The 26,965-nt window shown below is 37.1% G+C and overlaps 1 long non-coding RNA gene across 1 annotated transcript; it reads right to left on the reverse strand.

The window, feature by feature from the left end:
- Nucleotides 1-42: 42 nt before the first annotated feature.
- On the reverse strand, nucleotides 43-26,262 carry LOC139077823 (uncharacterized). Its single transcript, XR_011530343.1, has 5 exons — nucleotides 26,135-26,262; nucleotides 22,891-22,953; nucleotides 19,611-19,681; nucleotides 3,804-4,017; nucleotides 43-2,340 (listed from the first exon to the last, which is right to left on the reverse strand). It is a non-coding gene; the product is annotated as an uncharacterized lncRNA (long non-coding RNA).
- Nucleotides 26,263-26,965: the final 703 nt, after the last annotated feature.

Consider the following 26,965-nt stretch of genomic DNA (forward strand, 5'->3'; position numbering starts at 1 on the left):
CTTTGCAGAGGTCATTCCCTCTGCCTGAAATGTCCTTTACCATTTCTTTGTCTGCAAAATTTATCATTTTAAGATCCAACTTCACCTTCTCTGGAATAACTTTCCCTACTTCTGTAGGCACTGTTGCTCATCTCCAAGCTCCCGTTCTCCTTTGTATTTCCATTTTAGTAATTACTATACCCTAAGGGCCCTATTTATTAATACACTTGTCTTCCCTAATAGAATGCATGCCCCTTGAAGGACATGTCTACCTCTTAGCCAACATAATTTCTTCACCAATGCTTAGGACTATGTTAGGAATTCAGTAAGGATTCAATAAAAATTTTCTGAAAGAATCCATACATAAATGAATGAGATGTTTGAAGTGAAAAATGGGAGTGGTAAATAAAGAATTAATAAAAGAGGAAGAAAGGAAATGATAGTACTCAGCCTACAAATGACAGTCATTCTCTCTGGATGCTTTTCCCCAAACACATACACCTGTACTGGGCAAATTTTTACTGCTTCAATTGACTTCTCTATAAACAAGGTAGAGCTACATTTATGGGGAAAGAAATTGATACTGTAGCTTATATACCATGAATCTCATTAAAATGAACTTATTTTCTACAAAGTAAATTTAGCTGTAGCTTTTCCTAATGTTGCCATCCTGGGCAAATTCTTAACATAGCCAAGCTTGAAATTGGTCAGCGCTATTAAATCTCTCTAACTTGTATTAATCTGGGATAACAGTAGGACATAAGAAAAGAGTTTCATTTATGGAAAATGTAGGACTATAAACGTAGAGTTATGTACTTTTTAAACAAGGAATTATTTTGGTTATTTATTGCTGAAAATAAACTACCCCAAGATTAAGTGGCCTGAAACAACAATTTTTTATTATATCGCAAGATTTTACCTGCCAAAAATTCAAGTAAGATTTAACTGTGTGGTTCTTTTGCTCCATGTGTCATTGACTGTGGTTGCTTTGTGATATTTAGCAAGAAGCTGAGCTGTTCTGGACAGTTCAAGAAGGTTTTCTTATATGCCTGGTGCCTGGGATGACAGGAAGATGGGGCTCAGCTGGGCTCCTCTCCCTCTCCATGTAGTCTCAGGGCCTTGTCAGCTGTGAAGCTGGACTTTATATATGATGGCTCCAGCCTCCAAGAAACCAGGGCAAAAGCTGCTATCCTCCTAAAGATGAGGACCAGAACTGATGTGGTGTTACTCTTGCTGTACTCTGTTGGCCAAAGCAGTGACAGACTGGGATAGATTCAAAGGGGTGGAGGAACAGACTTCATCCTTTCACAGGGAAATGGCAGGTGATACAGGCAGAGAAGAAATAAAGGCAGCCATCTTGGGGAAAGCTACCACAGAAATACAACTTTATTGCTTTTAAGAAGGCAATGTAATTTGACTCAGCTTTAAATCAATCAATGCATAGTTATTGAATATTTATTTTGTACCTTACTCTCTGCTCAGTTTTATTTGGCCTGCCTTAAACTCCCTGGAAGGCCTGTTTTGGGGAAATAGATGCCATTGCTGGTAATGCTTTTTTGGAAAAGCTCTCTCAATTTGGCCTTAAAGAAGAACTAGCCCTCCCTGGGTTCAGTCTCAGAAGAGGCAGGAGCTCCACTCTGGCCACCTGTGTGACTTCGGGCAGCTTAGCAGACCTTTTCAGGGTTTCTGTTTCTTCCTCCGCAAAATTTACTTAATTAATCTTTACTTAGTCTCTACTCTATATCTTTACTGATGATACAAAGAAACACAAGACTATTTATGTCCTCAAAGAACACACAAGGCAAGGGGCACACTCGTAAAGAAGTGTGATACAGTTTTACAACAGTTAGTACTGATCGCCAAGTTCTCTTTTATGTCTAAAGTTTTGTGACTCTATATGAGTTTTAATTAACTTATAAATAATTTATATGTAAATGAATGTCTTTGAAGAGCTTATTCTCTTAAGAATTTGAAATATGCATCTGTATGATTTGTTTACATTCTTAATTTGTAGTTGACTTCATTTTAATCTCTTCTTACAGTGCTAAGACTCTAGGCCTGAAAGTGATTAGGAATGCATCCACTCCAGTCCGTTCTTCTACAGACGAGGAAACTGGGACACAGAGAGACTCAGGGACTTATCTCACCTCACTCAGCTTATTCCTGGCAGAGGCGGGCCAGGCCAACAAGTTCCACAGTTCACAGACATGCTTGCCTAGAAAGACATTTTGTTCTAGCATCTCTTTGCCCACTGAAGTGTTAAATGGCAGAGCCCTGTCAGTTTTATTGCATTTTGTTTACCATCTCCAGAATTCTTGTGATGTTTTGGTGAAGAAAGTTTTCATCTCTTTGCTTCACAACCTGTGGAAATTGTATAGTGATCAGTTGACACATACTTCTTCAGCCATGGAGGAAGACCATAACTATATACACACTAAGACATACAGTTACACATCCTATTTCCATCTGCGCTATAATTCCTAATTGGAGTGAGCTCAGAAAACACAGTTGTTCACAAATGCAAAAATTCTTCATTACTGAAACCACAGTATTATCCTAAATTTTTATTACTCATACCCAACAAGAAATGTACTAGAGACATGGTTTCTATGACCATCTTTTCTTTCCCTTAGCTGTCAGAGAGAAACATAAATCTCCAGAATTTTGGCAGTCTAAAGGATCTTAGAGCCAATCTCTACATTTTATAGATGTGAATGCTGAAGCCAGGGGGTTAGTGGCCTTTTCTAAGGTCTAAGGTCCCATAGACAGTCACCAGAGCTGAAACCAGAGTCCAGCTTTCTGATTGCCAGGCAGTGCCCATGTCTAAATGAAAGAGCCTTGCTGGAGCATCCTCACAACATTATATTCTCATTTTGGATGAATGCAAAATGCAATTAAAGCTCTTCTCCTCCCAAAAGAAATGCTAGATTTTGCTATACATCAGAGAAAAGCTTTTGAAATCTCTCCTGCCCTCTCGTTCACAAAGACATTTCTTTTCAAGTGGTTCAATGGTCTTTCCAGATCTGCCCTGGATAATAGGTAAACATTCCATCTGCCTTAATGAAAGTAAGACAACAGGGACAAGGCTTCCCTTTTTGCCTCAATGATTTTTTTGTTGATATCAAAATGGTTCACTATGGAAATTCTTTGAGCCGCTGTTTTCCGCCCGCAGATGGTTTCCTCAAAATTTCCCAAATTAAGGAATTGTTGACATTATATTTTAAGGATGAATATTTGTGCAAATTAGATCTTCCTTTAACTTCAGTCAAGACTTGTGTGAATACGCTATAAACCAGAGCAGAAACCAGTGGGAGACAGCCACTCCTCACAGCAGTGGTGAACATAATTATGCTCAGTAGTGATGCATTGGTCTTTTTGCTATTTCTTATCATTTAGCCACAAAAGACCCATCAAATCTCCCTGTCTAAGTCTTCTTCATCACTCGCTCACTCTTCTCTCTAAATATATAACTCTTATCTTACTGTGGCCTGTCTCATGTTTTTTTTCCCAAGTACTACTACAAATCTATTCTAAGACAGGACAATATTTAGACACCACATGTGTTTAATATCATACAAACCAATCATCTGAGAGAAAGAGTGAATATTTCACTCTTATTCTCTATATGTATTGATGTTATAGAGATGTAGCCTAACTCTACCTGTATTTTGAGTTGGATAGGAAGTCTTTAGTTTATTTCAAAAATAGACTCCCAGTGAGCAAGCTTATCTCTTTTGACCTAAAAATGAAGAAAAGACCTAGATCTTTCAAAAAATAGCCTGATTCTAACTCCCAAACGGAAATGCAGTTGGATTAAAACTGACCTTTGGGCACAAACCCCTGATGCCGTTCATTTACTCTTCTCAATGGGATTTGCTGATATTTTCCTCTGCTTCTAATGTAGCCTGAAGTCGTGTCTTTAAGACAGCTTTTAAAAAATTAGAGAGAAAAAGCAAAAGACCAGTCCTTGAGACAAACAGAGGCCAGACTCATCCCTCTGGCAGGCTGAGAAATCTCCATTTGGTGACGGCAGCAAGTCTAATGGGAAGAAAGCCATTAATTAAATAAACAAAACACTGCAGTTTGATCAGAGGAGGCAATATAGGCAGCAGCACATTAGCCAACTCCTAGCCCTTTCTAGGAGAGAATTACAGAGGTTGTAAGGATTGGTTTGGTTTAACCTACCATGATTACTCCGGAGAGAGAATTCAGAGTATGTGCTCCTGGATCGTTGAGCTCATCCTGCACTTTGAATTTACCTTAGAAGCTAAAGTCAACTGGAACATCTTAGTTGCATTCCTTCCACTTAGGGAGAAACTGAAAGAACCATCCTAATCTCCAGGTTTTAGGAGATAGAACAGTTCTCTTGACTCTTTTCCTAGATGACTTTACTTACTGGCTCCCATTCCCCTGGCGTCTCATACCTACCCTGAGAAGTTGGGACCACTCCACTTTGGATCCTAACTTCTCTCCACTGCACTATTCATGGTAGAGATGGATGATGTGAAAAGCCCTAAGCATTGTTCTGTCTCTATTATCTGGACCCTAGCACAGCTGTGGTACCTCTTTGGAACCTGGCCTAATGGTTTTATGAAGTCAGATAATTATTCACAGGACTTATCTTCATTGAGCACATGCTGGAGAGAAAAATAATAGCAGGATATAGAAAACACTATCTGCCTCAGATTCAAAATTGGTTTCCCATGACTCGATTCTGGTTCATGTTATGAAAGGAAAATTAATAGTCTGCCTTTTGTTGCTATGAATGCTTTTGCTAAGCCCCTACACCACAAGTTCCCAAGCATACATCAGAAAACGCAGGTGTTTCATGCTGTTTCCAGTGATGGGGATGGATAATAAAACCATGTATATTGTCTCTGTTGGTCCTTGTTGAGACCAATGGCATGTATTTGTGCCATGATATTAGGAGAGGGGATTCCTGGTTGTATTTGTGTTATGGCTCCAAGTGACCTCTGTTAAAACACAGGACTGTTACCTGAAAGGGGGACACGCTGACCCCCAAAGAGCTCTTTAGCAAGTTTGTTTAAAATTAGGTAGCTTGGGGCCAGCCCCATGGCATAGCGATTAAGTTCCCACACACTCTGCTTCAGTGGCCCGGGTTCACGCGTTTGGATCCTGGGCATGGACCAACACCACTTGTCAGCCATTGCTGTGGTGGCAACCCAAATACGAAATAGAGGAAGATGCCAGAGATGTTAGCTCAGGGATAATCTTCCTAAAAAAAAAAAAAAAAAGATTAGGTAGCTTGAATCCAAAACCATAAAGAGAGGCAAGATTTTTTGATAGAGTAGGTTATTAAGAAAGATTTCTTGGAAATTTAGATCTTTGTGAGTTGTAAAAGTAAGGACACTTTACCTTCAGGAGTTATCCCACAAAGTCTGAGTGCCTAGGCAGTGTTCAGAGAGAAATAACTGAGAAGTCCAGGAGGCTGGGACCTATAGGAAAGCTGGGCAGGATGAGGGTGAGAGGAGAGAAGGTAAAATAGCGCCAAAGGCAAAACTCAAGTGAAGCTAACCTTTGATTTGAACGTGAATTTTGAGGAAATCAAGCGACCTTGAAGGGAGTAAATATTGTTCAGAGATATCATTTGAAATTTGTATTTTGACTTTTTAAAAAGTCAAATGATCCTTAAAAGCAAACATCTTGCAGCCAACCTATCTGAAGTTTGGATTCTTCCTTTTCAAACGAAACAGTGGGACTATTGATGTATAAATTACCAGCACACGGTCTCTTGTTCTTTTTTTTTTTTTTTTTTTGAGGAAGATTAGCCCTCAGCTAACATCTGCTGCCAATCCTCCTCTTTGCTGAGGAAGCCTGGCCCTCAGCTAACATTCATGCCCATCTTCCTTTACTTTATATATGAGATGCCTACCACAGCATGGCTGTGCCATGTCCACACCCGGGACCTGAACCAGCAAACCCCAGGCTGCCAAAGCGGAACGTACACACTTAACCACTGGGCAACCGGGCCTGCCCCTCCTGCTCCATTTTAAGTTACAGAACTTCCAGCAGCTTCTACCATCTTGGAGTATGACCATGAACTTTGTAAATTGTCGGCATGCTACAATTTTATCCTTCTTTGTTTTTGGTTTGTAACTTTCCCCTCCTCCCTGCCCACCTTATTTCTTCAATTCCAGTTTTGTGAAACATACTTTAGGAAAAGTGGATTTTGAAAGGAAGCAAGGACAAAAGAAGGAAGGAAGGAAGGAAAAGGAGGGAGGAAAAGACAGAGAGAAAAAAGAGAAAGAAAGAAAACGAAGAGAAAGAATTTGCTTGCTCACTTATCATATATTGACAGGATTTTTTTTTTTTTGTCAGCAGTTTTTCTCGCCCAGAAAGAATGTGTCTTGCTTATTACAGCATTTAGTATATTTAATTCAACGGAATGTTTTTTGTTCAATTTTTATACATTCCCAAAGCCTGTCAGAAAGAGAATTTGAAGGCAGGAAAAACCACCACCTCTGCTGTAGTGATATCGTTATTAAAAAATCTCCTTAAAAATTCAATAAAAAATGTTAAAATCTTTTGTATTGATAAGTGACCATTAAACAATTTTAAAAGTTTCACCACTTAAAAAGTTTAATTGTGAGATAGATTTTAAATGTTTAGATACAACTCCAATGTTCTTTTCCTGAATTCATGAATTTTAAAAACTGAAGTAGAAAGTTATTTCATGTTTAATTTGTAATTGTTTGGAGGCCAGCCCAGTGGCCCAGTAGTTAAGTTCGAGAGCTTTGCTTTGGCTGCCCAGGGTTGGCCTGTTCAGATCCTGGGTGCAGACCTACGCTCTGCTCATTAAGCCATTCTGAGGCAACGTCCCACATAGAAGAATTAGAAGGACTTACAACAACAATATACAACTATGTACTGGGGCTTTGGAGAGAAAAAAAAAACAGGAAGATTGACAGCAGATGTTAGCTCAGGGCCAATCTTCCTCACCAAAAAAAAAAAAAAAAAAGAGGAAAGCATCTTGTCCAATCCTTTAAAAAAATTTGTAATTGTTTAAAAAAATGGTGGGAGCAAAACACAGAACAACATATTTGTGCTTCTATTTCTTTTAAAAAGAAAACAAAAATATAGACATTTTAAATCAGATTTAGAGTATATAGAAATTTTTCCCTAAAATATATTCGAGTCTCTCTTAATTTTATTTTCAACTTAATACTTATTAAACTTTATTCTGAAACTCGTCTTAAAAACTAGAATGCTTTTGAAGAGAAATGTTTCTGACCTAAACAATCTGGTAGAGTATCTACTGAGATTCCTGCTGAGAGCCCATTACATGAAATATGAAATTAGTTACTCTGGGTTTGGCTGTTGTGCTGAATTATCTGCTGGTATTCCAAGTCATAGGTAAATGGTAAGTTTTCCACTTTTTTTATTACTCTCTTTCTTTTGTTGATGGGCATGCATGTGAGGTTTGTGTTTCTTCGAATGGCTGGTTTGAAAAAAAAGATTTTTAGATGAAAGTTGGCTAAGGCAGTAATTAAGTTTTATAGACTATGTTTTATAGTGCATTAATACACAGTGTCTTTTATAATATGAGTACTAGGGGACAAAGTCTATGTGAGGTGAATGGAGATTTGATTTACACATTTGGAAGGCAAACCTTTGTGGAGTGTCTTGTCGTCACTAATTGAAGTGCAATCTTGTCAAATCTAACTCCTTATTTTCATTTATTCATTCTGTTTCTCCTTATTCATATTGTTCATCTTTAAGACTTGTGTTTAAGATGAGAGATGTTGTGGGGGTTTTGTTTGTTTTGTTTTACTGAACAATTCTGAATTTACTGAAAAGGAGAATCTGAAAGTACTAATTAAGAAGTTTGATGTTATGTTTTTGAAACTCGGTTTCCTAAGTATTTGCAACTTATCTTTTCCTGCAGCAAGTTACGTAACAGTCACAAAGCTGTTTTGTGTGTATGCCAGCTCAGTTTTCAACTTGGAAACCACTCCATTTGCCCAGACTGAGAATTTGAAAGACATTTGAGTATTAGAGCTTGTATTAAGCTTATAGTGGAAGGAAAACAAAATGTTAGCCTCAATTATTTTTGAAAAGAAATTAAACTATAGGAAAGTTTGGCTAGAACTTGTGAATAACCTAGAAATCATTATCTGTAAGTGGCTAATAAACAGATACATTAAAGAAAAGTTAGTTCTTCCTCCTTTGAGGTTTAGGTTTCCAGCTGGGGATGCTTTGCTGCCTGGAGGATATTTGAAAATGTGTGGAGGAGGTTTTTGGTTGTCATAATGACTGGGGACTGCCCCAGGCATTGAGTGAGTATAGGCCAGAGATGCTGAATAACCCTCACTATGTACAAGAAGGTCTGGCTTAATGAAGAACTGTCACTCACATTATAACGCCAGCAGCACCCCTGTTGTGAACTGATGGCGTCCCTATTCTTAGTGGGTATGACATATGGGATATGTTAGCAAACTATCCATTAGAATGGATAGTCTTTTTCTTTGCTCTTCTTTTTTTTTTTTTTTTCTTTTTTTTTTGCAGTGCAACTTTAAGCCAATAAAATGAACTAATTAGGAAACAGAAATCTCTTCTTCCTAAAATTGTAGCTAATGCCCACTGTAAGCAATTGGTAATTTAAATTCTCAATGGTTGTGCCAAGGGGTTTTCTGGTTTTATTTGAGGTGGTAAAGTGCCAGAAACTGTTTAAATCTTATCATAGGAAAATAGTGCTATAATCTCAGAAAAAAATTTCTTGTAATCTCAAGTGCTCAAAATTGGGACAACTGTGGAGGTTTAATAGCATTAGACCTGAAAAATAGGATTTAAAATTAAAGTTATCCCTCTTAAGAACCCAGACAGACATCATTTACATTGATGATGGAATAAACATAAGAGACTCTAGAAAACCCATACATGGACCAAAGAACGGAGGGTAAAATAAGCCATGCATTTAGTTCAACCTTGGCCAAGTAAACATTTTTATCTTTTGTTTTCTCCATTAAAAAGAACAAAGGCTGGATTCATATCTTTTTTAAAATTTCATTAAATGTTTGATTTAGTGATTTTTAAGTTGAGTAAGTAATTTTTTCCAGTCCATTAGAGAAATATCCCCTAAAGGCAACACCAATTTATGACATTCTTTTTTTTAAAGCTTTCAAGATGTAATTTCTCATCTGTGATAGTGACCCAGAGTCCAGTTCTTTATTGCTGAACTAAAACCCATGAACATCTTGGTTAATCTCATTGCATATGTATAGACATGGTTACTTTCATTCAACAAGTCTCTAGCTTTAAGACCTGTCAAATAAAATGGATCCCTTGCAAGCTTGCTTTTTTTTGGCACCTGAGCTAATGCCAATCTTTTTTCTTCTTCTTCTTCTTCTCCCCAAAGCCTCCCAGTACATAGTTGTATATTCTAGTTGTAGGTCCTTCTGGTTGTGCCATGTGGGATGCCGCCTCAGCATCTTGATGAGTGGTGCTAGGTCCACGCCCAGGATCCAAACTGGCAAAACCTTGGGCCGCTGAAGCGGTGTGCACAAATTGGGCCAGGGGGCCGGGCCCTCTTGCAAGCTTTTTTGTAATCTTTGTAATCTTTGTAATTTTTGTAATCTTTTTTGTGACACGTTTTTGTAATCTTCTATGGTGAGGTTGAGTTTTAGTTGTGTGTTTCTGTGTTCTCAACTTTTTGAGTTACTGCTGGAGAGTGAAGTAGATAATTCAATAAAAAACGTTATTTGACTCTGGACTGAGTTTAGGCTATTACATTACAGTTCGTTGAATTACACTTCAGTTTTATGTTAAAAAAACCTCTTTGACATTATCTTAAATAATCCTCACAACAACCATCTAGGTTTGGTGGTATTATCCCCAAACTAGAGCATTGAAGCATGTAAGTGACCGTGTGAGGGATCAGAATTTGCCACCCTAAAATGTCTCTCTTTGGCTTGATTATTTTTAAGAACAAAAGACTCAGAAAGAAACTTTGAACTTCCCCCTAACTGCCTAAAAGAACTTAAGATAAAAGGCCTGTTCCAGGAAGGAGCTATGAACATAGATAACCAGAGTATGATATAAACGAGGAGTGGTAGGCAGAGAGAAACCTAGCAGGGCCCCTTTGATCAAAGTCCTCTCCATGTCCCCTTGTCTCTGCAAGGCATGGCAAACATTTATTTACCAGATATTTGCTTTTCCATCTCCATGTGAATTGCTTTCCTCCTCTTTGAAGTCCCAAACCACTATCCCCAACATCCTCCTTTGTCTTTAGCTGAAGACAGTTCTTAAGGTGGTGACTTTGGCCATGTTGGTGAGTTACTCAGTTTTCCTGGGTTTCTCCCATGTATGCATGCTGTTAAGTTTGTTTGGTTTTCTCCTGTCATACGGTCTCATGTCAATTTAATTCTTTAACTCCAGCCAGAAGAACCTAGAGGGTAGGGGAATCACCCTTCATCCCCTACAGCTGGGGCCCCAGGTCTAACATTTAGAAAGGGGCTGATCCACCTTTCAGTCTGAAGCTTTTCCTATAATATTAACTAACCTCCCCATTTTCATTTAAATGTGATTGCCTCATATTTTAGTTAATAAAAGTATTAAATAAAATAAAACTACTACAATGCAAATACCCGAATCTAAAGACAATTGCATAAGGGTCAAAATCCTTCTTCTCAATTGCATGTAGAACAAAGAAATTTACAAAATTTGACTTTTTAGGTCTTTTCTGGATTTTTAAACTCATAAGGCAAGACAAAAATAATGTTTTTTCAAATTTGCTTTATCTTTCTTTTTTCATAATACATTAATGAGAACTGTAAATCAAGATTTAATATAATCTTGATATAATCAAGATATAATAATCACAAATATGTTATTATAGAGTGATCAGGGGAATTAAAGCAATTTAATTTTTCACTTGTGAGGAACATCCCTTGGTGTTTTTCTTCGGTGTTTTTTCCCTGAAAGTCATATCAAGTTTTATGATTTGGTAGAAACATAATGTTTTATAGAAAAAATATTAACACTTATGTAAAAATGTTTTCTCATATGAAGTTTTAAATTTGATTAAAAAGTTTTTATGCTGATAGTATTAGCTTGTTTCTTTTTAAAAAATCATATCTGTCAAAGAAAAAGAGGAGATTAAATAATAAAAAAAGAAAGAGTGGCATAAAAAAGATGACCAAGTTTTGCTGAAGATATAAGCAGAGAAATGGGAGAGTAGCTGGAGGCTGAAGTAGGGTTACCAATTTGTTTTATTTTTGTTTCATGTTTGGGTTTAAGATGGGGGAAATGACAGCATGCATGCATGTTGAAGAAAATCATCAGACAGAGAGAGAGAATTTGATCATTAACAAAAGAGACGGGAGATACGTCAGTGAAATCTTCCTGAACCAGCAAGAACGGATGGGATCCAGTAGACATGTTGGCCTTAGATGGGAGAATAGACGGTTAAAACTGTCAATAGTATGGGAGGCTGAGCAGTTGCAGATGGATGAGTAGAGGTGGTGGTAACTGTTTGTGGACATTCTATACTAGTGGCTTTTATTTTCTTGCTGATAACTCTGCCTTACACTTAAAGAAGACTTCTCTCAGATACTTCATTCATATGAAAGTATAATAACCACTAAAAGTTTGAAGCATTACCCTGTGTAGTATTTATAGTATAGCAAATGTTAAAGCCTTCATTTAAATGGCAGAAAGCCTAGCTCAGAGATACAACAAAAAAAAGCCAAGGTGAACTTGCTGGGCAGTGAGAGTTGGTACCTCCCACTGATATTATATCATGAGGCAATTGTTCCTTTACCTATTTGTAAAACCTGCTCCATTTTATCAAGGAATTGGTTGGCCTTCAGCCTCTCTTATAACAGCTCATAGATATAGAAGCTCAAGAAAAAGGAAGATTGGTATGGAATATGCTGCAGTTGGTGAGACTATTGATGTCTCTAGAGGTATGACATCTTAGCATAAAACCAGACAAGCTTTATGCCAGAGAATTTATGTCCAAGATTGAAAAATCTTGGATTTCAATCCAAGATTGAAAAAAACCAAGTGTATGATACACAGATTAGCTGGTGCCAAACCACAAAATTTTATCAGCAGTGGGGCCCTCCGATTTCAGTTACTGAAGGGGTGAGAGTTGAGAGAAGCTTAGCAGTCTGTATAATGTAGCCCAATCTGAGGCCTGCAGATATCTAAGATTCTTAAGCCTAAATCACATTTAACAGATTATTTGTTTTTACTGCACAGCAACATCATGATAGTAACTTTTCAAATTGTTAATGTAACACCTCCCCTCCCTTTCTGTTAACACATCTCAACTTGTAGATGCTTAGATACCTTTTCACAATGATTTTTCCCTTCTTTGGGAACTGTTTTCTCTGCAGATACTAATCTGTAATGATGGGCTTTTTACAGTAATGCAATCCGCCGGTGGACCATGAATGAACTCCTGACCAAGCTGGCCAATCAGATTCTCTCCTCTGGAAAACTGGGACTGCCAATTTGTCTTTACCTTTGATAGACTTGTAGCATGTATATTCAGTTGTGGAATGCTATCTTCCCCTTCATAGTCTACACACAGAGAAAGCCAGTCAGTGGAGGTATAAGAATGCCCGTGATAGGCAAGGAGAAGTGGAGACGTACACTGGTTTCATGGCTGCCATTGATTCCATGAGACACTCTTGTCCCACTATATACAATTTCCTTTAAGGAAGCCATTATTTCAGTTCCTTGCAGCCAAAAGAGTGCAACTTCTCTTCTACCAAGGGTATGAAATGATAAAAGTGGATCCTTTGGTGCCATCTGAAGATATTGATCCTTTGTTAAAGATAATTTCTGGTTGGCCTCTCAAAGCATAGGGATAACCAGGGGACAAACGTGAACATTTGTGTACCGAAACTCTAGGTCTTCCCCAATTTCCTGTAAAAACTGAAGAGATGTAATCTTTTTATACCTATCTACTCATTTTTAAAATTATCTAGGAGACTAAGATGCTCTTACTGAGACCCACAGTAGCAGAAATCACATAAACCCATGACAGGACTAGTCACTGTTTGCTTCTTATGTATCTTTCTTTCTGGATTGCGCTACTATTCAGTCCAAAATTCTTGAAGATTTGATGTTATCAAGTTGATTAAAGTCTATCCCAACACTATGTTATGATTTCCTTACTAAAGGGAAGATCTTAACCTTCACACTGAGCTAAAATACACGGTGATAATCTCTGATCCATCAGATAATGATTAAAATAATTCTGGAGGCGCTGTGAATGGAGTAATCAAGGTTCTCTGCCCTTGGTAACTACATGATTGTCACCTTAGTTAGCAGGGTGGGGAAATGGGGCTTGATTCCACTGTGGATCTGTAGAAGAGAATGTGGTACATCTCTGAGTTATTTCACCTATGGTGAGAAAAAGTGAGAGTATCTTTCCACCAACTCCCTAACTGTCCAAAGTTGAGGGCTACTCCAGCAGCATTAACTCTTTGCATTTCTGGCTAGTCGTTTGTATGGGCTAAGAGCCTTCTCAGGGTCATTAAATAGCCCTCAGGGAGAGAGTAGCAGAGACTTCACGAAGCAGGCTTTGGTGTATGAGAGGTGAGCTAAGAGGATATGGTAGGCCACTCATAGCTATTGCTACACCCACATTCTAGAGAGGAGATAGACTAAATAATAACAGTCTAATTCAGTAACTAGTCCCATTGTTCCTGAAAGAGCTTTATAAATCAAAAAGAACTTTAAAATATATATATAAAGCAACTAAATTCAAAAAATTCTACTTAAAAAACATGATGCATCATTATCAAGCACTATACAAGCTTAAAAAGGCCAAGGACAAGAACTTTTTAGCATAATGGATTGCTAAGTGAACAGTTATTTGTAACACTACAAAATAAGAGAAAAACAATGTACTCATAAATCATAAGATGTGTCAACACAAAAACCATCCAATCCATATATTTTTTTTTAGTGACACTTAGTCTAGTTGTTTGCCTGAAGCCTGAGCCACTTCCTGCTCCATCACTCATTGACATCACACTCAAGATTAGTCCTTCGTATGTTGTAGGTAAAATATGTTCCTCTTTAAGCAAGCCCTCTTCTGGCCTTGATGCTTTCTTGATCTGCTGTCCTTAATAAAACTAGGCTCTCTCCTGACCTTTCCCCAGTAGTAGCTGGTACTCGCCAAATTTACCAGAAGGTGGGAAATAAAGCTTGGTGTTCTCCTTTGTCTGCATTCCTCGCCTCCTACCTTCTTCCAGATCATAACTCTTGCCCATCTTGTAAAATTCTACTTCCTCTGTGGATTAACTCAACCTCCTATCCCAACATTTAGTTTCTAGGCCACTCCTTTTCTCACTTCCTAGGGGAAACCTTGCTGATCCTAGACTCTCTGCCCTTGCACTGCCATCCTGAATTTCTCCTTCATTACACTGTTAATCATTGTTATTATAATAAAATTCCAAACTTATCTATACATATTAACTGTCAGTACTTTAGATGGCTTGTATGTTCTAGCAATTTACATTTGTTTTATTTGATTCTCATGAGGACAAAATTAATTCCAAGTTTACAAATGAAGAAAATGAGGTTTGGTAAGGGGAAGAAACTTGTCGGTATCACACATTTAGAATCCCTTGAGCCAGTCCGCTATCAAACTCAAGGAGCCTAACTCCACAACCAGCTCTCCTACCCTCACTGCTCCGCTGCCTCCATAGTATTTTAGTTTTTTTCGTTATTGTTTATCTTTTTGAGAGATTCTAAACTTTGTGAAAGAAAGGATTGTATCTACATTGCCACATACCTAGGTCCTAGACCCATGCTTGACACAAAACAAGTGTCTGATTTACATTGCCTGAATAAGTGAATGACTAAACCAGTCAATACTCAATCCTGCATGGCAAAATAACTGAGTGGATGGTCAATGGGTTGGTGATGGGTCAGTAGTTTTATTTCCCTATGATAAAATCAAGCATATCGACTAAAACAGAATCACAAAAATAAACTTAGTGCTAATCCGTAGCACATTATGTTTTAAGATTTTTCTTCTGAAAAATTCCATTTTCATGTAAACGTCTCAATTTAGACTGGCTTCACTTAATGACATATCCTCAAAGGAATAAAATTTTAGTCCTCAAATGTATTGAGCAATAAACCAGGGCGATAAGATTTGTTTAATGTTAATTAATTAATTATTATAATTAGCTTTTCAAATACATTTTTTAAAATATCACCACATATGCCCAAGATTATGCTAAGTGTTATGGAGAATATAAAAGAAGGAAATCTAAACTTTGTTCTCAAGTTCTTTAAAATCTGCTTTTAAATATGAGATAAATAATGGACAGAGCAAAAAAATGTCTAATCATATGACATTTTGTATGCTGCAGATTGTAATGTTATAGATATTCTGAGCTAGAACTTCTTCCTGTGGGTTGAAGAGGTCAGGAAAGTTAGGGGAAGAGATAGATATTAGCTGAGAGAATACAGGCTTTTCTCATGAGTGGAGATGAGGAAATTTTAGGAGAAGGGCAGAGAAGAATAGAGAAATGAGCCAACAAGTAGGTAGTTGGTGAATAGAACAGAAAGGCAAGTTGCTTGCCAATACATACAGTTTGTAGTATGAAAAACTTATAATACTCTCTTAAAAACCACCAACTGGTTGACGGTGACTGCCAAGCTGAGCATTTAGACTCAATGATAGAGCTAACAGAGAGCCATTGTGGATTAAGATATGATGAACGAAGGCTACTAAGAAGATAACACCAACATTATTTTTAGAAAGATGAAGAGCAGAGGCAGAAGGTAGAGAGATCAGCTAGGAGGCTACCATAGGTATTTAAACATGAGGCGAAAGGGACCTGGCTTATTAAGACAGAAGGAATTAGAAGGAATAAGGAGATGTAAGAGACACCATGAAGACAGAATTGAAAGGGCCTGTTGACTGAGTGGGCACACAGATTTAAGGAGAGGAAGAAACAAATGGTTACAGCAAAGTCATAAGTCAGAAGAACTGGAACGATTGTGACACCACTATTAGATACGGAACAATTAGTTGTGGGATCTGTTGGTGGGATAAAGAAGCAGAATAGCAAGTTCAGATTTAGACATGCTCCTCTGGGGGTAACTGAAAGCTTAAACATGGGATTTCTCAAGGCTTTTGCAAACATGAGACAGAAATTTAAAGGAAAATCTTGGCTAAAAATCTATCTTGGGATGAAACATAATTTATAAATTATTGTTTTAAATAAGTAATAACTTATAGAGAGAATTTTGAAAAGCTTCTTCTCTTAAATAAGGAAACATTCTCCTTACAAGTGTGTGCTGACTATAGAGGAATTGAAATTCACTTTCCAGAACTCAGATGTACTTCAAAATGTAATTTTACTTTCTGAGTTCTTCTTGCCTTCCTGACCTTAACTCAATGATTGAAGAAAAACATCTAAATCTTTCCAATTATATTATTGTTCAAGGTAAATATTCAGTCATCTCAAAACTTAAACTTTCTATCAAAATTGTTTTTGCCCTGTCGTAGGGTTTCTATTCTACCTTCTCCATTTCAACATCCATGCAAATACTCATAGAGGTGGTGGGATGGGGCCACTGATCCACAGATTGTCATTTCGCACCATGCTGCTTGTCATTGTGATGTGCTTTGTCTTACCTAGTTACTAAGCATCCACAGCTAGTATTCATCTTGAACCAGTCTTTCCATCTGGTCTTTTAAGGCTTTACGATAATACCCATTAGGAAACACATGCTGCTTGTCGCAGCATCTAATAAAGAAGGGCAGCAGAGAACCTGGCTTTACAAAAGTATACTCATTGCTTGACTACTAACTTGCTTTTCAAACCCCATCTTCATAATGAATAAAAGGACAAATCTCAGCCAAGACTCCAAATCATCTCAAACTCCAATTAATAGGGTTCCATTAGTGAGGAGTTATTATAGCCACGAGTAGCAATAATTGTCAATCTTAAGTTCTGAATAATTCACAAATGCAAATGTGCTTCCATATTTTACCACCTTGGCATTCCTTGTTCCTCATAACTTTCTTAGTTTTCAATATAAAGCTGATTTGATTGAACCTAGTAATTAATGAACATGAGTAATTGTGTTCCCTTGGCATCTTCAACAAATGGAATCACCTTAATCCAGCAATCTCAGAGCAGAACAGTCTCTGCACTTCTGTTTCCACAAGTGATACGGAGGAGGTAGGAGATTGCTTCATTAGTCACTGATAATCACTTATAAAATTGGAGAAACCACAGACTAATGAATATTTCAGTCTTTTCCAGCTCCTATACTCAGTCCTACTCCAGTTAAACTCTAGACTGGATCTCCATTTTCTCATCTGTTGATTAAATGGCCACTTCGCCAGATAGAATTTAAGAGAACGAGCATTTGGGAAATACATTTATTGGCAAATTCTCTGATGAAAGGATTCTAGTTCCCCAAATTATGCAGCATTTTCCAAGCAAAAGAAACTTAGAATAACAAAGTTTCACTCATGGGAAATGCTAGAATTTTTCCCTGAACATTATGGGTAAGTAGAATTTCTACTATGGAGACAAAAATCTAGTTACTATGGAGGGTGTCAATATTGATAGCTTGCGGTTATGGTGTTCTACTTTTATGCTTCAAAAGAGATAATGTGAAGTTCTTCTGGGAAGAATGATCCTTGTGGGAAAGCATTCCATAAGTGACACTATTCACCCAGTTTTGCAAGCTCTGGCTACCAAGTCTTGACTCTAATGGTTAAACAAAGTCTATCCATCCAGATATCATATATAGCAATACTTGAAGGTCTTAATTTAATCTCAGAGATTTATTAAGGAAACATAAATATTTGCAGAAATTATTGAAGCAATATTCGATAGTGATAATACCGCCATATGCGTATTAAACCAAAAGAGAATAAGAAATCAATTTAATAAAAGAATTAGCTAAACTGTAAATGTATACACAGATGAGGTGCTCATATCACCTGATGATAATCCAGCATAGCTAGAACAAATGACCTGCTCTCATGTGGGTTTTGCTGTTTGTCTCACAGTGCTCTTCTTTCAAATCTTTGAGGACAGGAGAGCTCTTTTTCCTTCTCATCCCTTATTAATAACTGCAATTATTTCTTTTTGCTCATGCACTTACTTAGAAGCAACTGAGCATTTATTACATTTGCAGATGTGTTTGCCTCCCTCTAAAGTGCTCTACGAAAAGCTAATTGCCTACTTTTCTGTAATAAGAATAGCTGCATCTTGTTTTAGCTTTATGTTGTTTTCTTACCCAATTGCTCTGTGACACTCCTCCCTCTGCCATGATGTAAATATTCTATGTGTGAAGAGCTTCCTCATCTGTGATGTCAATAAAAAGTTACACCTTCCTTAGAGATCTGAATTAAACATGGATCTCTCACATGGTATAGCCCAACTACAGTTTTTATAGACCATCCATCAAGCAACAATGGTAACGACAGTTTAAGGCATCATTGTTTAACAATTTCATGTCCAATATCTTTTATGCCACAATATCCTTGCAGATCAGTGGTCTCATTTAGTTTTGATACCTACCAGAATGAGTTGTTACAGCAATGACCATTACCCTATTTTACAGAGGAGGAAACTGAGCCCTAAACATGTTATTTGATATTCCCAAGGTCAAATAATTGGTGACTAAGCTAGTACTAGAAGAAAATCTTCATATGGATAAGTTTTTATAATATGTTGTCAAATGAATTTAAAAAATGAGGATTAAAATGCAGATAAATATTATACACATACTAGAATATTAATTGAATAAAGAAGAAATACTGGTAGAAAAGTACATTTTATAAATATCAAATACCTTCTATATTCTAGGCCGTGATAGACTCTGTGTTTACAGAGAGGAACAGACATAATCTTTGCCACACTGGAACTAACAATCTAATGAAGGAGACAAATAATAATCTAAGAAATATATAATAACACATTGTGAAAACTGTAAACAAAAAACCAAAATGCCAGCAATAGCATCTAATTTAATATAAATGAGGGCTTATTAGACTCTGAAGAAGTTAATTGAGGCTGAAAAGAGAAAGATCATTAGGAAATAATCAGGTGAAGATGTTGGGTGATGTTTTAATTTTTCTTTTTACTTTTCTCACTTTCCAAAATTCCACAAAACACAGTCTCTACTTTACCAGTCAGAAACTATGCGTGTTTGACTTTTGATTCTTTCTCTAGCAGATGCTTCCTATCAGACCAAACCCCCTAGAAAAGCAACTCTAAAGGCTAAAATTAAAAAGAGAATAACCAAGGTGAGAACTACTGTAGCAAACCAAGAGATCCAAGAGGAAAATTCATGATGGTAAGATAAATTCTCTGCCACTTTTCCTTTTAAGGAATTTTCTGAAATATGACGGAAGTGGGCCAGAGTCCTAACAAAAAGCAGCAGATCAGAGCTTTCTGCTGTCTCAGGCAGAGTTTCATTCAATCATCTAGTCCTTGTAGAATAATGAAATCATCACAGTTTTCTGACTAATTCTCCTGCTCTCTTTGTTTTCCTTCCTCCTCTGACATATAGCCCTCCAGTACCCAGCGAGGTAACAAGGCCTGTTCATCCCTAAATGTCACCTATAGGAGAAACCATAAAAACCAAAGCGTTGTTTATTACAATCGTACCTGAGGCAGGTTCAGTTTTAGGCTGAATGCAAATCTTTCCTTCACGTTCTTGTAAATTGTATTCTTTATATCTGTGATCAAAACAGATTGGAAAGCTTAATTGACAATAGAAATTCAAAAGAACTTATGCATGTTAAAGTTTCTTAAGATGGGGGAGGAGAATAGAGAAACTGTCTGGTTCAATGAATGTTGTTAAGAGGTTAAATTTATTCCCATTTAAAAGGCTACATGAATTTCTATTGAACATACAATTGGCCATATAGACTTATTTCATCAATCTCTCATTAGAACATGAAAGAAATAAAATGTTGTAAAACCAGAAGGACAAGGAGAATAGAGGAGATCTCAGTAGACATAATATTTCAACACCTTTTGGAAACTAGGAAGCAGATGGAAGAATGGTACATGACTTGGGGAAGAGGAAGCAATACTAAAGGGCACACAGAGGTGAATATCAGAGAGAAGTCACTTTTCACCCGCAGATCCCTGTGGAGATAAAGGACTTGGAGGCACCAAGATAAACAACCCCCTCCCCATCTTCCTTGGGCAGGAGACCCCAGGCTTGGGAAAGCAGATCATACAGATGGAATGAAGAACAGCAGAAATGATAAATATGTGGATATACATAAAAATAAACTAGTTTTTCCACTTAATTTCTTTAAAATACATCTAACAGTTTAAATCAGTTTCCCAACTTTTTTTCATTATCATCCCCTAGGAGCCTTTTTAGATTTTTTTCCTAATTACTCACTACCCCCCCAATAAAATTTTAATACCTAAGATATATTGTATACTTGTTTATATGTTGTATTTCTGTTTTATATATAAAAATAAAAAATATAAAGTTTATTCGTTTTGTTTAATGCAGTGTTCAGAATGACTAAATTTTTTAAAATTATTTTATTGCAGTCATGTTGGCTTAAAGCATTGTGTAAATTTCAGGTATACATTATTATATTTTGGTTTCTGTATAGACTGCATCATATTTACCACTGATGGGATTCAGGGCAGGCTGCCCCAAGATGCACCACTCTGGTAAGCGGATTATTTTGAGATGAAGACCATAAAGGCTCAGACTCAGGAAGAGCATTTGACCTTTCCCCCCTAACTTCCTAGAAGAAATTTAAAATAAAGACCTGTCCCCAGGACAGGCCATCACCATAGATAACTGTCGGTATCCGGGAGACTGGGAGGATCCTTGCTAAGCCCGCTCTTATCAAAGTTGTATTTACCAAACATTGGCTTTTCCATTTCCATGTGAATTGCCTTCCTCCCCTTTAAAGCTCAAAATCACTACCCCAAACATCCTCCTTGTCTGTAGCTGAAGATGCTTAAACAGGCAGCCTCGGCCAGTTGGCTGAGTTACTCAGTTTCTCCTGAGTTTCTTCCATGTATACATGCTATTAAACTTTGTTTTATTTTCTCCTGCTAATCTGCCTTTTTAATTATTTGACCAGCCATAAGAACCTTAAGGAAAAGAGGGGGTGGGATTCTCCCACTTCCCCAACACCACCAATAGTGTAGTTTCTATTCATCACCATACATCTGGGCCCCTTTACCTGTTTCACCCTACCTCCACCCTTTTCCCCTCTGGTAACCACCAATCTGTTCTCCTTATCTAGGTGTTTATTTATCTTCCACATATGAGTGAAATCATATGGTATTTGTCTTTCTCTCTCAAATTATTTGACTTAGCATGATACCCTCAAGGTCCATCCATGTCATCACAAATGGCACAATTTTGTCCTTTTTTATGGCTGAGTAGTATTCCGTTGTGTATATATATATATATATATATATATATATATATATATACCACATCTTCTTTATCCATTCATCCATTGATGGGCACTTGGGTTACTTGGCTACTGTGAATAATGCTACAATGAACATACGGGTGCACAAATCTTTTAGAGTTATTGACTTCATGTTCTTTGGATAAATATCTAGTAGTAGAATAGCTAGATCATATGGTATTTCTATTTTTAATTTTTTGAGGAATCTCCATACTGTTTTCCATAGTGTCTGCACTAGTTTGCATTCTTGCTAGCCCTGTATCAGAGTTCCCTTTTCTCCACATCCTATCCAACATTTGTTATTTCTTATCTTGTTAATTATAGCCATTCTGACAAATGTGAGGTAATATCTCACTGCAGTTTTGATTTGCGTTTCCCCAATAATTAGTGATGTTGAACATCTTTTCATGTGCCTGTTGGCAATCTGTGTATCTTTTTTGGAGAAATGTCTATTCAGATCTTCTGCCCATTTTTTGATGAGGTTGCTCATTTTTTTGTTGTTGAGATATGTAAGTTCTTTATATATTTTGGAAATTAACCCCTTGTCAGATATATGATTTGCAAATATTCTCTCCCATTTGAGGAATTGTCTTTTTGTTTTGTTGATGGTTTCCTTTGCCATGTAGAAGTTTTTTAGTCTGATGTAGTCCCATTTGTTTATTTTTTCTTCTGTTTCCCTTGCCTGAATAGACATGGTATTTGAAAATTTACTCCTAAGACCCATGTCAAAGAGTGTACTGCCTTGTTTTCATCAAGGGGTTTCATGATTTTGGATCTTACAGTCAAGTCTTTAATTCCATTTTAAGTTAATTTTTGTGTATGGTGTAAGATAATGGTCTACTTTCAATCTTTTGCATGAGGCTGTCCAGTTTTCCCAACACTATTTATTGAAGAGACTTTCCTTTCTCCATTGTATGTTCTTGGCTCCTTTAATTTTTCCTTGATATGGGAAAATAATTTTTTTTTTCCTGAGGAAATTTTGCCCTGAGCTAACATCTGTTGCCAATCTTCCTCTTTTTGCTTGAGGAAGATTCGCCCTGATCTAACATCTGTGCCAATCTTCGTCTATTTTGTATGTGGGTCACAGCCACAGCATGGCTGACAACAAGTGGCATAGGTCTGCACCTGGGAACAAAATTCAGGCTGCCAAAACAGAGCATGCCCAACTTAACCACTAGGCCATGGGGCCAGCCATAAGAATGTATAATTTTTAAATAACTGCTAGATGTTCATTTGGATATCATCATTTTTTTCTTTTCAGCACTTGATGTGATGGGTTGAATAGCCTTTATAGAATTGAATAATAAGATATAAACAATTTTTATTTAATTCTGAAAACCCAAGTCACACACAAAAACACTGAGGATCAAGCATAAACAACATCTACAAGGCAGCCAATGGTAACCAATAGACGCGAGTGGGCTGCTTCTTGCAATATGCTCAAGATAGAACAAACAATCAAAGAAAAGAAGCCATCTACTCACCACAGTTTTTTCACATTGATCTTGTATACATTTTGTGTATCTTCCATGAATTCAATGTCAGTGCTGCTCTTGTGACACCCAGGAAAACCCAAAAAGAGAAATTAAATTCTAAGGAATAAGATTCTGTTGGATAGGGTTAAGCTTTACAGTGTCACAGACTACTGTAATACCTAGGAATTTTTCACCGCCCCTAACCACAACCAATTTTCATCTTCTTGAGGGCAATGCCATCCCTGTTGTGCATGTATAGTTTAAAGCAAAAATTATAACAGTGTATTGTGGTGTTTACATGAAAACTACAGCATAAAGGCCTGGGATCAGGATAAATGCAGTTATTTGGAGTTTGACTTTTTCAATAAACTCTTATACAGTATACTAGTACTGAGAAATACAGAGATTAAAAGAGAAGAAAAGCAGCTCTAATGTGAACATGACTGGTACTGGACAGAAGGCTGAAGAAGTGGGAAAGGATGAAGTTTGGTTTGCTGCCTGAAGACTTTTGTTTCTGTTTTTTTAGGTATATAAATAGGTTGCTTTAATAAAATAAAGAAAATGTTTTAACAAAATATTAAAATTAAACTGCCAAGAATGCTTATCAGATCCTTGGTCTTTGTTTAGTCTAATTTATACAAAGAACTTTTTTTCTGATTACACATAAAACATTAGTAAGTTTATTAAAGGGAAACAGATGTAACAGAATGATTTGGGGTGGCCATGGGGATACTGAAAGATAATAAAGAACAAAGTAAAACAAGTTCCACTAGAGAGCAAAAGACCTCTAATTCTCTTTTTACCATTTATTTGTTGCATTAACTTGGCTAATCACTAAAGTTACCCAGGGCCTTAGATTCTCCTTTATTAGTAACACCTTGCCTGCATAAAAATGGCTGTACAAATGGCCAACAGGTACATGAAAAGGTGCTCAACATCATTAATCATCAGGGAAACGCAAGCAAAACCACAATGAGACATCACCTCACACTGGTTAGAACAGCTACTGCCAAAAAGAGATAAATGTGGGGAGCATGTGGAGAAAGGGAACCCTTGTGCACTGTTGGTGGGACTGCAAACTGGTGCAGCCACTATGGAACACAGTGTGGAGCTTCCTCAAAAAATTAAAAATAGAACTACCATACGATCCAGCAATCTCACTTCTGGGTATGTATATAAAAGGGAAATGAAAACAGGATATCCAGGAGATATCTGCACTCCCATTTGCATTGCAACATCATTCATGATATTCCAACATATGGAAACAACCTGTCCATCAACAGATGAATGGATAAAGATGATGTGGCACATATATATACACACAATGGAACATTACTCAGTCATGAGAAAGAAGGAAATCTTGCCATTTGTGACAACATAGATGAACTCTGAAGGCATTATGCAAGTGAAAGAAGCCAGACAGAGAAAGACAAATATTGCATAATGTCACTTATATGTGGAATAGTAAAAAAAAAAAAAAAAAAAAACCAAAAAGGCAAACTCTTAGAAACAAAGACTAGAAAGTGGTTACCAGGGCTGTGGGGGGGGTGGGAGAAATAGAGAGAGTTTGATAAAAGGGTACTAACTTTCAGCTGCAAGATGACTGAGATCTGAGGATCTAAGGTAACATATGGTGACTATAGTTGATAACACTGTATTACATACTTGAAATTTACTGGGAGAGTAGAACTGGAATGTTCTCACCAAAGAATAAAGAAATATATGAGGTGATAGATGTGTTAATTATCTAGATGGTGGGAATTCTTTTGCAATAGTACCATCAAATCACCATGATGTACACTTTAAATATCTTAAAATTTTGTCAATTATACCACAGTAAAGCCAAAAAATGAGGGGAGTCACAATAAGCTTTCAAGGTCCTTTCTAGCTTGAAGAAAATAATTCTATAACTCATTCTTTATCTGTCTCCCTCCACTCTTCTTACTAAACCCTTTTTAATCTAATAAACCTTAGCTCAAATGTTTGTCCTCCCGCCTTTACTGACCTCCAAATGTAAATTTCCATATCCTTTATACTTTTTCATAGCACTCTATTATTTTATGGAACTTGTCATATTTTATTATATATTTTAAAGTTACTATTTAAAAAATATGACTTACTTTACTATATACATTTTGTGTGTGTTTGTTTAACATCAGTTTTACCTAGTAGACTGTAAGTAAGCTGATGAGAACAAGGATTATATTTGTTTTATTCACAATTATATTTAGAGTTTAATCCATTCCCTAATTATGGGAGGCACTCTAAGAATATTTCCAAAATGAGCCTGGAAAACAGGTTTTTTAAAATACTTCCAGGGGCCGGCCCCATGGCTGAGTGGTTAAGTTTGCACATGCCGCTTTGGCAGCCTAGGGTTTTGCTGGTTTGGATCCTGGGTGCTGACATGGCACCACTCATCAGGCCATGCTGAGGCAGCACCCCACATGCTACAACTAGAAGGACCCACAACTAAAATAGACAACTATGTACTCGGGGGACTTGGGGAGAAAAAGACGGAAAAAAAAAAAGGAAGATTGTCAACCGTTGTTAGCTCAGGTGCCAATCTTTAAAATACTTTCAAATTGAGAGTGGGCTGGGAAATAGTTTGAGTTCATTATCAACTCTCTTAAGACTGAGCTTTGATACATTGGTAAGAAAAAGTGACATTTTTATCAGGTCATAAAAAGAATAAACACAGCTAAATGATTAGTCTCATGTCTGCAAGTGTTTGGAAAATGTCAAGAAATCAGGAAACTCATTGTCCTTGTATCACACCCTATCCCATGTCAACAGAAGTTGAGGTTTTCATCACTGTAAGACTGTCTCTTGTCATCATTTATAAAAAATACAACTATTCATCAGAGTTTGTTATTTTAAAAAGTGACCTCCCTAAACACTTGAATTTGTTCCATTTCTTTCATTTTCCTCTCTGCTTTGGCCGCAGACCTAGTAATTTGCAGCAGGGTGACTGGAAACTGCTGTCTTCCACTGCGGGGCTAAACACGCTGTGCATGCGCTGTTAATGGGCTTGGTAGGCCCTCTAGTCTCTCATGAAACAACTCCCGCCTTGAAGAACTTGAAAAAAATTGGTATTTATTTGTGTGAGCCAAGTCTCCAAGAGAGGATGTGCTCTATCTCTGCCTTTTATTCTTAGACTGTTGTTAAAACTTGCAGTTGTTTACAGTTCCAGACGTAGCATTTTTTCCTTTGCCTCACAGCCACAAACTTAACCAAGACCCCAGTGATCTCTTACCTGGACTTGTTTCTTCCTTTGTTCCGTGCTTCAGGTATCTCTCTATGCCCAGAGGACCACATCGCTGCTATCATTTGCTTCTCAGTAGTTTTCCACAGCCTCAGAATTCAGAATAAAAATTTCCCCTCAAAGCTCTTTGTCAGAACTATGTCAAGGACCTCATATTCAAGGACATCCCTTCATTGCTTTCAGTGCCTCATTTATTAGCTACTCACAACCCAGAGGATAAACAGTGTTCAATAGAGCCCACTCCAAGCTCTCTCAATAGCCATACCTGAACTTTGGCTGGCCTTTCTTTCTCAGCCTCTTCCCTTCCATATTATAGATGGATCCTAGATGACCCTACCTCAAGGAAGCAGTCCTGATTTGAAGCACAATTTCTAGCTGCTTCTTTCCACACTACCCTAGGAGGTAGAGTAAATCATTTTTAGTAAATATTTAACTAATTTGTTAATTTCTACAATTGCTGTGGTTGTATGAAACTCATGGAAAGCAGGCAATATGCACCATTGACTTAACAGTGGACAGGTCTCAGGGCTGACATCAGCCGGGATACATGGCTTGAATTCACTCTGACTGAGCAGTGCCATATCATACAGTTGGGAAAGTCTCTGAACATCTCTTTTGAAACTATTTGAAATTGCAGTTGTTTGAAAATTACAAAATATATCTTAGTTAAAAATCACTTGTTTGTAAGAAACAAAAATATATTCAAAGTATCAGAAGCAAGAAAATATAATTTATTAAAAGACAATCGTGTACCTTAAGGAATTCAAGGGGAGAAAGTGTTGCTGGGCCTCATGAGGGACTACTTTACACTCTCTCGGCACA

The sequence above is a fragment of the Equus przewalskii genome, chromosome 20 (genome assembly GCF_037783145.1).
Source record: "Equus przewalskii isolate Varuska chromosome 20, EquPr2, whole genome shotgun sequence".
Lineage (NCBI taxonomy): Eukaryota > Metazoa > Chordata > Mammalia > Perissodactyla > Equidae > Equus > Equus przewalskii.